General features: G+C 43.0%; 1 protein-coding gene and 1 long non-coding RNA gene across 2 annotated transcripts in view; both read right to left on the bottom strand.

The window, feature by feature from the left end:
• LOC149348319 (retinoid-inducible serine carboxypeptidase-like) overlaps window positions 1–13,654 on the bottom strand; it is a 65,451-nt gene that overhangs the window by 45,356 nt on the left and 6,441 nt on the right. The gene's annotated exons all lie outside the window — the stretch shown is intronic.
• LOC149348320 (uncharacterized) lies at window positions 8,590–13,024 on the bottom strand. The gene is made up of 2 exons (XR_016292728.1): window positions 12,609–13,024; window positions 8,590–10,829 (listed from the first exon to the last, which is right to left on the bottom strand). It is a non-coding gene; the product is annotated as an uncharacterized LOC149348320 (long non-coding RNA).

Raw genomic sequence — 13,654 nt, 5'->3', positions numbered from 1 at the left:
CGACCCACTCCCTCCCCCATCCCTCCTCCAAGCATTTCATCCCAGAAAGGCCGGTCACGTCATGAGTTGGGTATGGGCTGTTGTGTGCCCGGGAGCTATGAGCATGGTATGGTATGACATGTGGCATTTAGCATCCGGAAGCCGCACATTGGTTGTGAGCCACACCGCAGTGGGGGACACCGGATTAATTCCCACACTCTTAGAAAAAAAGGTAGTGAAAACGTAGTAACGGCTGCTGTTACAACCTTTTTTTAACCCTTACTACCTATGTACTATGTTTCTACGACCTTGTTACTACCTCGAAAGAAAATTAAGTATAACAAGGTAGTAACTTCTGCTGTTACTACGTTTTTTGGCAGTTACTACACTTGTACTACCTCATTATAACCCTGGTAGTATTCATTACTACCTTGATCTGGAAATGGATGATCGGAATATGCACATGTAGGTATACTAACATTCCCGGTGACATTGCTACTCAATGCCCCATGTTTTTATATAATGAAAAGGGTTCCCTAATTGGCAGCAAATCTAACAAAATTGCCAGTGCTGTTATTTGTTTTCAATACAATATACGCAGCGCGTATGTGTTCCATTCTTTAGTTTGATTTCTTAATTGCACTTTTTCACCAACCCCAAGCTATTGTGCCTGACTTGTGCTCATTTTTCCTTCTGGTTTACTACAAGATGCACAAAAATGGGCGTTGAGTTTCTGATGTCATGTTCATGCACTCCTTGTGACACATTAGAAAGTCACCACGAAGTCGGGTATTCATGTCTTTCGACAATAAAAACTCAGCAGAGACTCTTTTTCGTTAACACAGAAGATTTCCTTATGTCATTGGCCATCAGCCACTGAAAGGTCCTTCTCAACAACATTGTTGTCCCGTGCGAGAATGTAGATGCTGCTGCTACATTTACACGCAATGAAAAGAACAAGAAACAACTGTGGCTGCACATATCACGGCACATAAGTTGTCTACTTAATGTATGGTGGCGTGGCGTATCATTTGAGCACCAGAAACGATGCCGAATTGATCTATTGTGGACAACACATCATCAATGCTGGGCTTGTCAATGCAGAAAAATGCAAGGTCGTCAGCATATGCCAGCAATTTGACTTCATTACCCAAAATAGGGAACCCATGGATATTACTGTTACGCAAAACACTTCATGCCTACAAATCCAGTGCCCATTACTGGAGAGAGCGAGTTCCGGCTGTTGAGCGTTATGCTCAGACGTTTGTACCGCATCGCCTCTCAATTTTTGGTCGAGCCCTCACCTTTCTGGCAACAAGGATTTATTACGTACTCCAGGTCCTTCACTGCGCCAGACATTACATACAGCGTTTCCATCGTATATTTGCGACGTTTATTTGGTCCTCCAAATTTGAGCCCATGCGGCGTGATAACCTTTTCAGGCCTGTTTGTGCAGGAGGCCTGGGCCTAGAGCACCTGTATGTGAGGCAGTTGGTTGCCCGTTTCTTCTTTTTTCGTGCTTGTTCCTTTCCGATTATTAGAGCATTCTTGCAGGTTAACTTCATGACTCTACTTCCGAACTTAGTAGTTTCTTCCAATTTTACTGAACGACCCCGTTTACTAGGCTTTATGCAGGAAGTTTATGCCTCCGTGCGTTTTTTGACAGTTCGGTTTTCAAATGAGTACTTATATTCTGTTTCGCGCAAAAATCTGTACAGGGATTTGATATCCATGCTCTTCCCGCCCCCACTGTATCGTTCCGTATACGTTGGGCTCATGGGTCATGATGTTTTAAAGCGAGTTCGTAAAATGCCAATTTCTCCTTGCACCAAAACATTTTTTCTATAAATTACACACTGAAACTCTACCTGTCAAGACGTGGCTCGATAGGAAAAACATTTTTGTGTCTTCTGTCAACTGTCGCTTGTGCAATGTGCCTGAAACAATTGAACATTGTTTTATAGACTGCAAAGACGCGATTTTGTTTTGGGATGTGTTGCAAAGGACGCTACAGAAAGATTTTCTCCTAAATTCCTACAGTGTGCGCTACCTTGTTGTTTCCCAACCTGACTCGAATCCTTATGATATGATTCTTCTGATTGGACTTCATAGTCTCTGGAAAACGCGCATGCAAGATCGCAACGTTGAACCTGTTGTTTCGCCCCGAATTCACTTTAGCCGAATGTTGCTGCAGGTAACGGACATTTACAAAAACTTGGACTTTGTACCGGATTGGTTTCCTCTCCTGATGCGCTGTATATCTTTACCGGCCTTTTAGTTATAATATGTTACTATTATGTTTCTGCCACGTAGCGCCTACCTAGGTGCTCTGTAAATAGTTGTTTTTGTATGTGTATATACACACACACATATGTATATATATGCTTTGTATACAAAACCATGTAAATAAATACCATGAAAGAAAAAAAAATGGTGGCGTGGCGTAGTGGTTAGCGTGGTAGGATAGAAACAGGTTAGGAACAACTTGAGGATGGAAAGTCAAAGGTCGGCGGTTCGAATCATCCTGAAAGCAGGCAAATTTTTTTTTTGCTCTAGTTTTTTTTTTATATTTTGGCTCTTATTTTGCACTATTACTATCTTATATGCATAAGATTCTAATGTCAAAAGTCATTAGATTATTTCTTAAGGTGTTTTCTCTCGAGAGGTAGTAAATGTTACTACCCCGCAGTTACTACGTACAGTTACTGAGAGGTAGTAAATGTTACTACCTTGCAGTTACTACGTACAGTTACTACCTAGGTAGTCATATATGTGACAGTCGTTACTACCCCAAAATGTAGTAACCTCAACTACCTTTTTTTTTAGAGTGCACCACCTGGAGTTCTCTAACGCGATTTGACGTCACAAAGTAAGACATTTCGGGCGGCCGTGAGTCGGATTTGATTCATTAATTGACCTTAAGCTCAGCAGCCGAGCGATAAAGCCACTAAGCTTGCGCGCCGGGAGGAAATTGTGTGATTATTTGAGATACGAGGTAATTTGGCTGGAAGCGGTAGAAAATACCCGGCTGTAGGATTCAAACCCACCACCCACGGTCTCCGAATGTCGCGTATACACTCATCTTCCACTCAGCTACGGCGGCTGGCGGCTGTCACGTGTTTACTTTCGAAAGCGTTTTATGCTACGTGTACAATCTAACCCCTAATGCGCCTTTATGGGAGTAAAAAGGTGCAAGCTGTCTTCTAGAGCGCTCGTTTTTTTTAAAAGGGAGTATGCGAGAGGATACCTTACTCCCTCCTTTTTACTCGCTTCTGCTTAGAGTGTACCCTAAACTTCAGTGGAGCTGCCGCGGTGGCTCAGTAGTTATGGTGCTCGGCTGCTGGCCCGAAAGACGCGGGTTCGAACCCGGCCGCGGAGGTCGAATTTCGATGGAGGCGAAATTCCAGAGGCCCGTGTATACTGTGCGATGTCAGTGCACGTTAAAGAACCCCAGGCGGTCGAAATTTCCGGAGCCCTCCACTACGGCGTCTCTCATAGCCTGAGTCGCTTTGGGACGTTAAACCCCGTAAACCAAACCTAAACTTCAGTGGAATGAGTAGTGCTGGACCCGGCAATGGCGGCTTAAGTTTCAATGCTAACGCATGTGCCTTTCTTTCAAGCCTGTTATACCGTTTTTGTATGTGCACACCAACGTCAGTTGCTACCAGCCCGAACTACAAAAGGCTTTTGTGGATATAGTCACCGTTTGGCAGTCTCGCATACCGCGCGACTATTTCTGTTTTACTATTTGGAAACCGGCCCGCCACTCATAGGAAGAGGTTAACCATTCTCTGGCGTCCTAAGGATGGTTCGAAACGAGGTGCGTCATAATGGGGGTGTGCTTGTGCGTTTGCGGTCGTGTTTTACGTAAACAAACAGACGTATCTCTAGGCTAACCCTGCTGAAAGCGCGATAAGGCCGAAGCCTCGGAGGAAACACGATATCCCTCACCGAGTGATATCGGGGCTCCGGCGTGCGTCGCTGCGGAGTCGACAGAGGCCGTTGCGATAAGAGAGCGAAAAGAAAGAAGCGAATTTAGCATAGCAACGCGAGCAACCAGGCCGTAATTTTTGGCGAGCGATTTTCTCATCACTGAAGAAAAATAAGGGACATCTTATACAAACGAAGATGTGCTCTGTATACTGCACAGAAACCGCCGCGTTGGCTCAGCAGCTGTGGCGGTGGGCAGCTGAGCACGAGGTCGCGGGTTCGAATGCCGTTTGTGGCGACCGCATTACGACGCCCGAGAAATACAGAAGAATCCGCGTGCAGTGCTTTGTCATTCAAAATTGTTTTTTTTTATTTTTGAGGAAAGAAAATCGGGCAATAAATGTCTCACATATCTCAGTGGACACCTCAACCACCCCATGAGGGAAGGGGGGAAGGTTGGAGCAAAAGAAGGAAGAGAGAAAGAGGACCCCGGATTAATTTAGACCACCTGGGGTTCTTTGACATGCTGACTTCCAAGAGAAAGCAAACGTAGCAGGGGACGGCAGAAAGTTAGGTGGGCGGATGAGATTAAGAAGTTTGCGGGGATACAGTGGCGGCAACTGACAAAGGACAGGGTTAATTGGAGAGACATGGGCGAGGCCTTTGCCCTGCAGTGGGTGTAGTCAGGCTGATGATGATGATGATGACTTCGCACATCACACGGACGTCTTAGCTGAGTAGCTGCAGTGCGTATATATAGCTGACCCATTTAACCGGACCCAGGGCCGTCTTAAGTGGTCCTCGCTGTCGTATATCACGGTCACGTGGTTAAAAGTTCTGTAGGCCGGTGCACTTCACACCCCTTGCTACACTTCAATGAGCTGCTTAGGACTCCTCCAAACATGCAGAGCGGAGAACATGTGAACACAAACGACAGAGAAACGGACCGCCAACTGAACGAAACGCGTCGCGAAAAGATCTTGTCTACTATTATACAAGTTCAGTACCCCAATATTAAGGAAACGAGGATTTGTAATTTCAGTTCGTCATTGAAAATCGCACACAACAAGCTGACGGGACGTCTTGTTGTGGAACCTTGCCATTATCGATGTATTCCACTATACGTGCGAAGTGATACGCAAAGAAGATCCCAGGCTGCTGAAAGGACCCAGCAACACTACTGCGTCATAACCTTAAGGCGGGTCTTAAGTGTCTTTCTAAGTTTTTCTTTAATAGCAGCAGCATAGGAATCTTTAACTGTATGTCTGTAATTCTGCATCGCCACTAACATTGTAAACAATATTCCCATCAAGAACAGATCACTAAATGGTCGTGTATATAAGGGTGGCTAATCTAAGACTTTGTACTATTTTTTAAAAACACGATTTTTCAGTTAGAAAAGCGCTTTTTTCGGCATAGCATTGTCAGCGGTGTAATACGTCGGAATATAGCTGAGAAGTGCTTGCTAACAGGCCGGTCAACTAATACTGAATAGTTAATTTTTTAACTATCACCATTAGGCTCTTTAATTATTCTATCACTAATTAAGGAGCCTAACTGTAATAGTTAAAAGGTGGCTATTCAATGTTAGTTACCCGGCCTGCTAGTTAGCCCATATTAGCTGTATTCCGATGTATTTATTTATTTATATATTTATTCAAGGTACCTGCAGCGCTCTGAGAGGCATAATTGTAGGGGGAGGGGGGGGGGCGGGTAAGTGCATTAACAACAAAATTAAATACAGCAAAATAGAACAAAACAGAAGAAGAAAAAAAAGTCACAGAAAAATGTTCAGAACTTCCCATAAAGACAACAGCATTCTGATTACACACGAGACGCAGAACCAACACTGAGAACAGCATAATCAGATTATTGCATTGCCAATTGCGGTCAGAAAATTCTCACTTTCAAATACTACCGCTGACAATAATATGCCGAAAAGGCGCTCTTCCAGCTCAATAAGCAGATTTTTAAAAATTGTGTAAAGTCTTAGGTGAGGCACCCCGTAAAGCGGCCTGTTCATTGTACGTGATGACGATCTGCTTGCGTCAGACCAAGCGATAAAGCTCAAAACCACACGAACTTCTGCGAGAGACGGGAAATTTCACATGCGCGCAGCAATATGCTCACGCAAGAGGTGGTTGGTATATCGAGGACGCGAGGAACATCATGAGTCATGCGTTTAGTACACTGCGAATCTAAGTGAATGGACTTAATACAATACAAGGATGACTGTGTAAACGAAAAGCAACGCGCACGCAAGAATGCCGCAGCTCATCGATATCGGAGAAACGACCAGCCAAGAACCTTCACGCTTCTTGATAACAACATGACGTGAAGATAGGCAAAGGCACTTGTTTGGTCTCACGGCTTGTATCGCACGCATCTTTGTTCAACGTTTTCGGACAAAAGTTGCGGTTTGGTTTAGGTTTATGGGTTTTAACGTCCCAAAGCGACTCAGGCTATGAGGGACGCCGTAGTGAAGGGCTCCGGAAATTTCGACCACCTGGGGGTTCTTTAACGTGCACTGACATCGCACAGTACACCGGCCTCTAGAATTTCGCCTCCATCGAAATTCGGCCGGCGCGGCCGGGATCGAACCCGCGTGTTTTGGGTCAGCAGCCGAGCGCCGTAACCACTGAACCACCGCAGCAGCTCAGACAGAAATTGTGAAAATTGAAAAATTTTCACACACTGTTATGAAAATATTGAAGGTCCACACTTCTGAAAAAAGAATTGAAAATTGATTTTTGAGTAAAGAAAATGGCGCAGTAACTGCCTCACATATCTCGGTGGACACCTGAACCGCGCCGTAAGGGAAGGGAAGAAGGTGGGAGTAAAAGAAGAAAGAGAGAAAGAGGCGCCGTAGTGGAGGGCTCCGGGATAATTTCGGCCACCTGGGGATCTTTAACGGGCACTGACATCGCACAGCACACGAGCGCTTTTTGTTTCGCCTCCATAGAAACGGGGTTACCGCGGTACGGTTCGAACCAGGGTACAGCGGCTCAGTAGACGAGCGCCTTAACCATTCTTCTGATGTGCAGCAAAATATTTATTTTAATCTGTTTCTATCGATCGCATCGAACAGTTAAGACTGCCGTTGGAAACCAAGGGTGAACGCTCTTGTCGATAGCAAAAATGTTAATAGACAAAAAAATACAACACTGCTGTCGGGTGTTCTGCGGATATATTGATTGTTATAGTGAAATATTACATTGTATGAAAAAATTGAGTTCATTAACGGTTTTCCGTTCAGAACTTTTTTCCAGAATTGCTGGGTATGTCGCGTCTCTCCGTTGCGTTGTATCACACAGTCGCATGTGACATAGCATTTGCAGCGGACCAGATGTGCTCGTATACAATCATATAAATATCTACCAGTGTCTACCAATAAATATCTACCACTAAATATCTACCTGTCTTCCAATTTATCATGGTGTGCTCTTATAACTAACATAATTTCAGCATCGAACAAAACTCTAGGTTTTCTTAAGCGCCACCTCCTACTCGCTCTATCACATGTAAAATTGCTCGCGGAAAAATCACTTATAAAGCCCAAATAGGAATATGCATCTGCCGTCTGGAGCCCACATATCAAGCGCATCGAATCACTGCATTGGAAGTTGTTCAAAATCGTGCCGCCCGATCAATACATTCCGCATATTCGTACCACGTGAGTGCTTCATCCTCGAAATAAAAATATGGACTTCCACCCCTCTCCTTTCGTCGCCGCATTGCAAGCCTCGTCCATTATCTCAAGTTTTTTTTTTTAGTCCTCTGAATCATGCACCGTGTATCACACTCTTAGCGTGCATATCTCACTCGCCAGTCATCCACTTCAAGTTGCGCTCCCGCCATTACATACTACTATGTTTTCTGCTTCTTTCTTTTTTCGAGACGATGCAGAATGGAACGGCCTACCCCTTACAAAAATTGCTTTTGTGATTCTTTAGAAAGTCTTTCAAATTTACTCATTAAAATGTAATGAGTTTCTTTTAGATCTGTATGGAATTTTTGTCCAGAGTTTCAATAACTAATTGGCCACCGCATTGTTATAGGAACACGGCTAACGTCCTTTAAAAGAAAAACTGTAATGAGTTGCTTTAGAAACTCCTTGAGGAGTCTCTTTAGAAACCCTTTTGAGCGCACTCATTTCATTGTAATGTGCTGCTTTTGAATCTGTATAGAATTTGGCTACAGTGTTTCAATAACTAATTGGCCACCGCATTGCTATAGAAATGTGGCTAATGTCCTTTAAAAGAAATTCTGTAATGACTTGCTTTAGAAACTCCTTGAGAAATTGTTTAGAAATTCTTTTGAGTGTACTCATTTCATTGTAATGTGCTGCTTTTGAATTTGTATAGAATTTGGGTACAGTGTTTCAATAACTAATTGGCCACCGCATTGTTATAGGAACACGGCTAACATCCTTTAAAAGAAATACTGTAACAACTTTCTTTTGAAACTAGTTATATGAATTTTACGTAAATCCATTGGAATGCATTTATTTCATTGCAATGTGATGCTTTTGACACTGTATAAGATCTGAGTAATGAGTTCCAATAACTAATTGGCCACCACATTCCTATAGAAGCCCAGCATGTACAATGTAACATACATGATGTAACCACTGATTGCTGTAAGCATGCAAAAAAACATACAGAGCAACAGCACACGACATACAATCAACTAACTTTATTTCACTTAGCAACTTTTACAGCAGCTTATGGAATTGAACGTTTGCAGCTCCTGGCGAGCCTTAGTAATTAGCAGCATTTATGATGAAACTGATAGGAGACATGGCACACGAACAGTACGAGCACATTTTATTTTGAGACAATCAAGTAATTTTAGATTCATTTTCTGCGCCACATGTGCAACGAAGATCACACCTCAAAGAGAGTATGTTTTCACGAAAAAACAGTGGAGTAGCTACTCAAACAAATACTGCCTAGCCTTCTGCCTTCAACAGCTCTGAGTATATGCCTGCCTTAATTTTATTCACTTATGCCCTACATAAGGTACACAATGCTAGTCGGAGCCACAGCAAAAGGCTAGCTGCATGTTCATTCTGTGAGAATTAAAAGTTAGAAAGCACTGTATACCTTATGTAGTATTCTGAAAGGATATCATTTACAGCTGTCCCAAGGATTGCGTGCACAGCAGAGTGAACATGATGGAGTCACAATTGTTTTGAAGAGGACACGTGAGATCTACTTTCCAGAATTAAACTGCCTCTTGTTAAAACAGTACACGCACCTAATTTTGGTGGCATGCTTTCTTCTCCACAGTAATGTGGAAGACACTACTACGCATGGATCACCGGGTGGTATTCAGCTGCAAACTATAAATAATTTATAATTGAATTTTTCTCTCATGCTGTTACGGTTTCAACATCCGAACAACGAATGTAACGTTAACGTGCCCTTATAGGTCACATGAGGCATGAAAAAACAGCAAATTGCTGCTTCTTCATTTGTTGTCATTCCGGCTGTTGAGGCTGCTTGGCTTTAGCACTGTAGCAAATTAAAAGGACAAAGCAGTGATTATATCAGTTTCTTCATGTCTCCTAGACCTGTAAGCACACTTTGATGTCACAGTGATCGTTCGGCTCTTGAAACCGAAACAGCATGAGAAAGAAATTGAACTGTAAATTATTTAGCGGGCATACTAGAATACCACATAATAATCCATGCCTTACGAATCATTACAAAGCAGAAAACATGCACCCAAAAGTTAGGTGTCTGTACTCCTTTGAGCAGGAATAAATTCTTAATTCAAGCAAGACGCAAAGTACAAGAATGACAAAACAAAGTACATTATTCATTTCTACTCTACATGACTAAAAATCGTCCCATGAGGATGCAACTTTCAAGGAGTACTTTATGTCTGATACTGAGCAATAATGAACCAGATAGCCATCCTGCATATTACCGTTTGCTACAAGGACGCGCCTTTGTTGGCATTTTAATTCAGACTGGTTTGCACTACTCGCTATTAACCACAAAAAAGCTGTACATCAAATCTCTGACTGTGCCAACAAAAGAACTGTTTTTTTTCATTACATATATGTAACTTGTGTTTTCCTACATTGCTTCACATCTACAAATTGATACAACCATAGGGAATACAGGGCGGCCAGAATAGGATGCTTGACAGTTGGCTGCTCAATAATCCTTGTTAGGTGACAACATAAGCTGTGAATGTCATCTGTTACAGCCCCCTTCACTCAACTGCTGCTATACTTATGCATATGCTTTCCTGAGCTGAGTTTAAGTGTTGCCTGGATTCACAATGGTCAGCTTGCCCAACAATCTAAGAGACCATCATAAGCAGGCTGCAAAATTCACTGCTAAAGAAAGCTATGATATGCTGCAGTAATCAAGTGAACTGAACAAAAAGAAAAATGAGAAGAAAAGCTGTATTCGGTTTAGAGGAGAAACAAAACAAATATTTCGAAAACCAATCTATTTCATTCCTTTGTAGTAAATAGTAAGGAGGATAAATGTGCTGGGATATTAACAACCAACTCAAAGCACACATTTAAAATATGCAAATGCTTGATACAAGATCTGACTTCCTAACTATGCTGGTATAGACATATTTAGTTTAGAATTCATATCTTTTAATTGAGTGCATTATTCTGAAAATAAAAATTGGTCAAAAGGAGGCACTGTTGGTTCATATCGGCACTTCCATCTATTCTTTGGATGTGATCTTCATTGTGCATATCCCACAGTACAATAATTCAATTGCATAGATACCAGCATGTCCATTCATAAACTGTGCTGATCACTTGCAGTAAGCCAATGATGTGACATGGCCGGTAGATTATTAGGTGCATCATTGTTGTCTGTGTAGAGACGAGGAGGTGTCAGGTAGGCACCACCCATGCTTGCCAGTCTGAAGTACCCAGATGTCTGCGTATAGGCCAAAGAAAAAAAATCAGTCAGTGAGACCTAGCACACAACTGCTTTCACACTAATGCAAACAAAAGCATCAATCAGATCAGAATCTACAAGCAGTAGTACTCTAGTGATCTAGCTTTGAAGAGTACTAACAGCACAATACAGAAAGTATGATTTCAAAATAAATGGCATGTACACTTCGAAAAGAACTATAAACACCACCCAGCTGTGACTGATACTGCTGCCAGACTAGAACATTTCATAAGAATGAATAACTATTACATTAGCCTGTAACAGTATTCATCTAATACATATTTATTGCCACTATAATGCAGTGACAATCACAATCACTTTTTTTAGAGAACTAATTCACCTGTCTTCTGTGTTTTACAAGTGACTGATTAATTGCAGTAAGTAAATTAGGTGCAGTGAAAACTGAGAACAGCTGTAACTCAACCTCAGTAGCTCATAGGCAGCACAAAGCGTCTACATCTGAGTCTCTGGGAATGGCTACTCACAGTAATTGCACTCACTAAACATCTGACAAGATGGTGATGCCGACGACCCCCTCGTTAAGCAAAGGGATGGATTCTGATCCTGCTGCATTTAGAAAACTTTTCACTTCCCTGCTCCACTAATGCTGGATTGACACTGCTGAAATAGCTGTAGAAAGATATTAAGTGCGTTAACAATGTCACATAACTATTTTAAACTGCTAGCCAGTATAATCCATTGCATCCATATAAATGACTCCATTCAGTTACATAAATTAAAAACACGATATCTCTAGCACTCTGGTAGCGAGATCAATAAAGCTATATTCCAGTTGCTGCAGAAAAGCAGTGAGATTACAGCCAGGCAAATGAATCAGCACCAATACCACAGACATAACAAAACACAATATAAAATAATAAGCTTTTTACGGCATGACACTACGGTGCAAGTGGGAACATCTCGGCCAAATCCAAGTCTCAGTACTTCTCTCTTTGATAAACTCTGGAGAAACCGCATGCGTCACCATAAATTCCTTCGAAATAAAATTATTTCAAAGCATAGTCGAAAACATCATGGGCAGTTTGCGATGGTACAGCCGTAAGTGTGCAATTCATTTTTGCACCAGTCGAAGTATGCTTGAAATGCCAAAAAAGAAAAAAAAACCAAAGCCAGTGCCCACAAACACTCTCTATGAGCGAATAACGCCGGAAAGAGATTACCAAAAGTTATTTTCGCGGCGAAACTCATCCGCAACATTCCTCTTGCATTTGACGTGCGCAACTCTAGTCGGTTGTAGCTACATCGTCATTCCACTTCTAGGCACTGAACGGCCTGAGTACTGTGAGCATTTGTAACGTGGACTCGGCAGACCATGTTTTGTTCAGCTTGGAATTATACCCTGTACACACGCACACATACAAGCACGAAAAAACTAAACGCCGGGAACTACTGCCACTGAGAAGCATACGTCGTTCCAACACAGTGCTTTCCGCTCGTTGGTCCCAATCATCGCAATAATGAGCACAACGATATCATGAGAGTAAAAACATGCAACTGTACTCCATGTCACAACTTCGTCGCTGCGGAGAGGAAGTTATAGGCGCGAAGCGACGGTTTCCGTGGCTGTGTGACAGGTTCGCGGTCACGTGCAAACAGCGCACTTGCGGAAGCCGTTGCATCGAACTCAAACTTCTACTGCACTCCGAAGAAGTTGTCAGACAACACCCAGCAGCATTTACAGCACTTCACGCACCCCAGTACAACATTTTGGCAGATAATTTCAAGAACTGTACTCACATTCGTAAGCAATCACACAAGGTCGTTCGTTCTTCCACGTTGATGCCGGCATTGTCACGGCGTGGTGCAGCGCGCAATACGACGTCCAATATCTTGAGAAGAACTTCAGGTGCTTCAGAAGGTCTTTCGAAGCGCGCAGGTCACGCACCAGTTTTGTAGCACATTCGAAAACCACAGCACGAAAACACCACACAAGGCGCAACAGCAACAAAAAAAAACTACGCCCGAAACGCCACCCGGCCGGCCGGCAACAAAAGGAACATGGCGCCGCTGCTGACGACTTTGGGATTGGACTGGATTGGCTTCGGTGTGACTTTTTTTTTTATTTTTTGCCGCTGCTCGTGGTCGGAGTTTCGGTTTCTGTTTCCTTGGGAGCCGGTAACTCTGTGGTGCGAAATTCATTGTGTGTGGCAGGACTTATAATTAGAAGTGCTGGCATTTCTACCAACGTGGTTCTAGACGCATCTCCCTCCCTTGAGAAGGCAACGCCTGGTTCAGCGTCCTTGAGGCGAGGATCGACTATCAGACTGCGCGGTAGGCGTCCGCATGAAGCGCGCGCACATCTGCTCGGACTAGAAAAGCCAGCATTGCACCCTAACATAGAGTTAATACGCACCTAACGACTAAATACTCAAGGTGGGGCCATTCCAGCATGGTAAAGGAATTTTCGTCACACAGTGAAGTTGAATTGTAGGCCTGATAGCTGGTCTGTTGCAAAATGTGGGAAGCGCTTAAAACAAACAATATTTATTAATTTATGTCTACAGATACTAGCGAAGATAAAAAAAAGCACGTTAGGAACATAATCTTAATAATGGGCCTGTTTACTGTAGCGGCTGCCCGTCTCAACTACAGGTTTACTCTTTTGCAAAACTCGCGAAGTCAGCCTCTCTTTACAGCGGAAGGGGTCTTTACCATTGAGGTCATTTTTTTTTTAAGAGGGGGGGGGGGGGTGGCAGAAATCGGGTGCAGCGCTGGAGAAATATATTGTCCGAAAAATGTCGCGTGCCTCTTGTGCACGCTTCTGCCTTGTGTTGTTGCGGCGA

Source organism: Amblyomma mixtum, chromosome 4 (genome assembly GCF_055824585.1).
Source record: "Amblyomma mixtum isolate Tamu chromosome 4, ASM5582458v1, whole genome shotgun sequence".
Classification (NCBI taxonomy): Eukaryota; Metazoa; Arthropoda; class Arachnida; order Ixodida; family Ixodidae; genus Amblyomma; species Amblyomma mixtum.
Note: the sequence above shows the minus strand (reverse complement) of the source record. Positions and strands in the feature narration are given on the sequence as shown.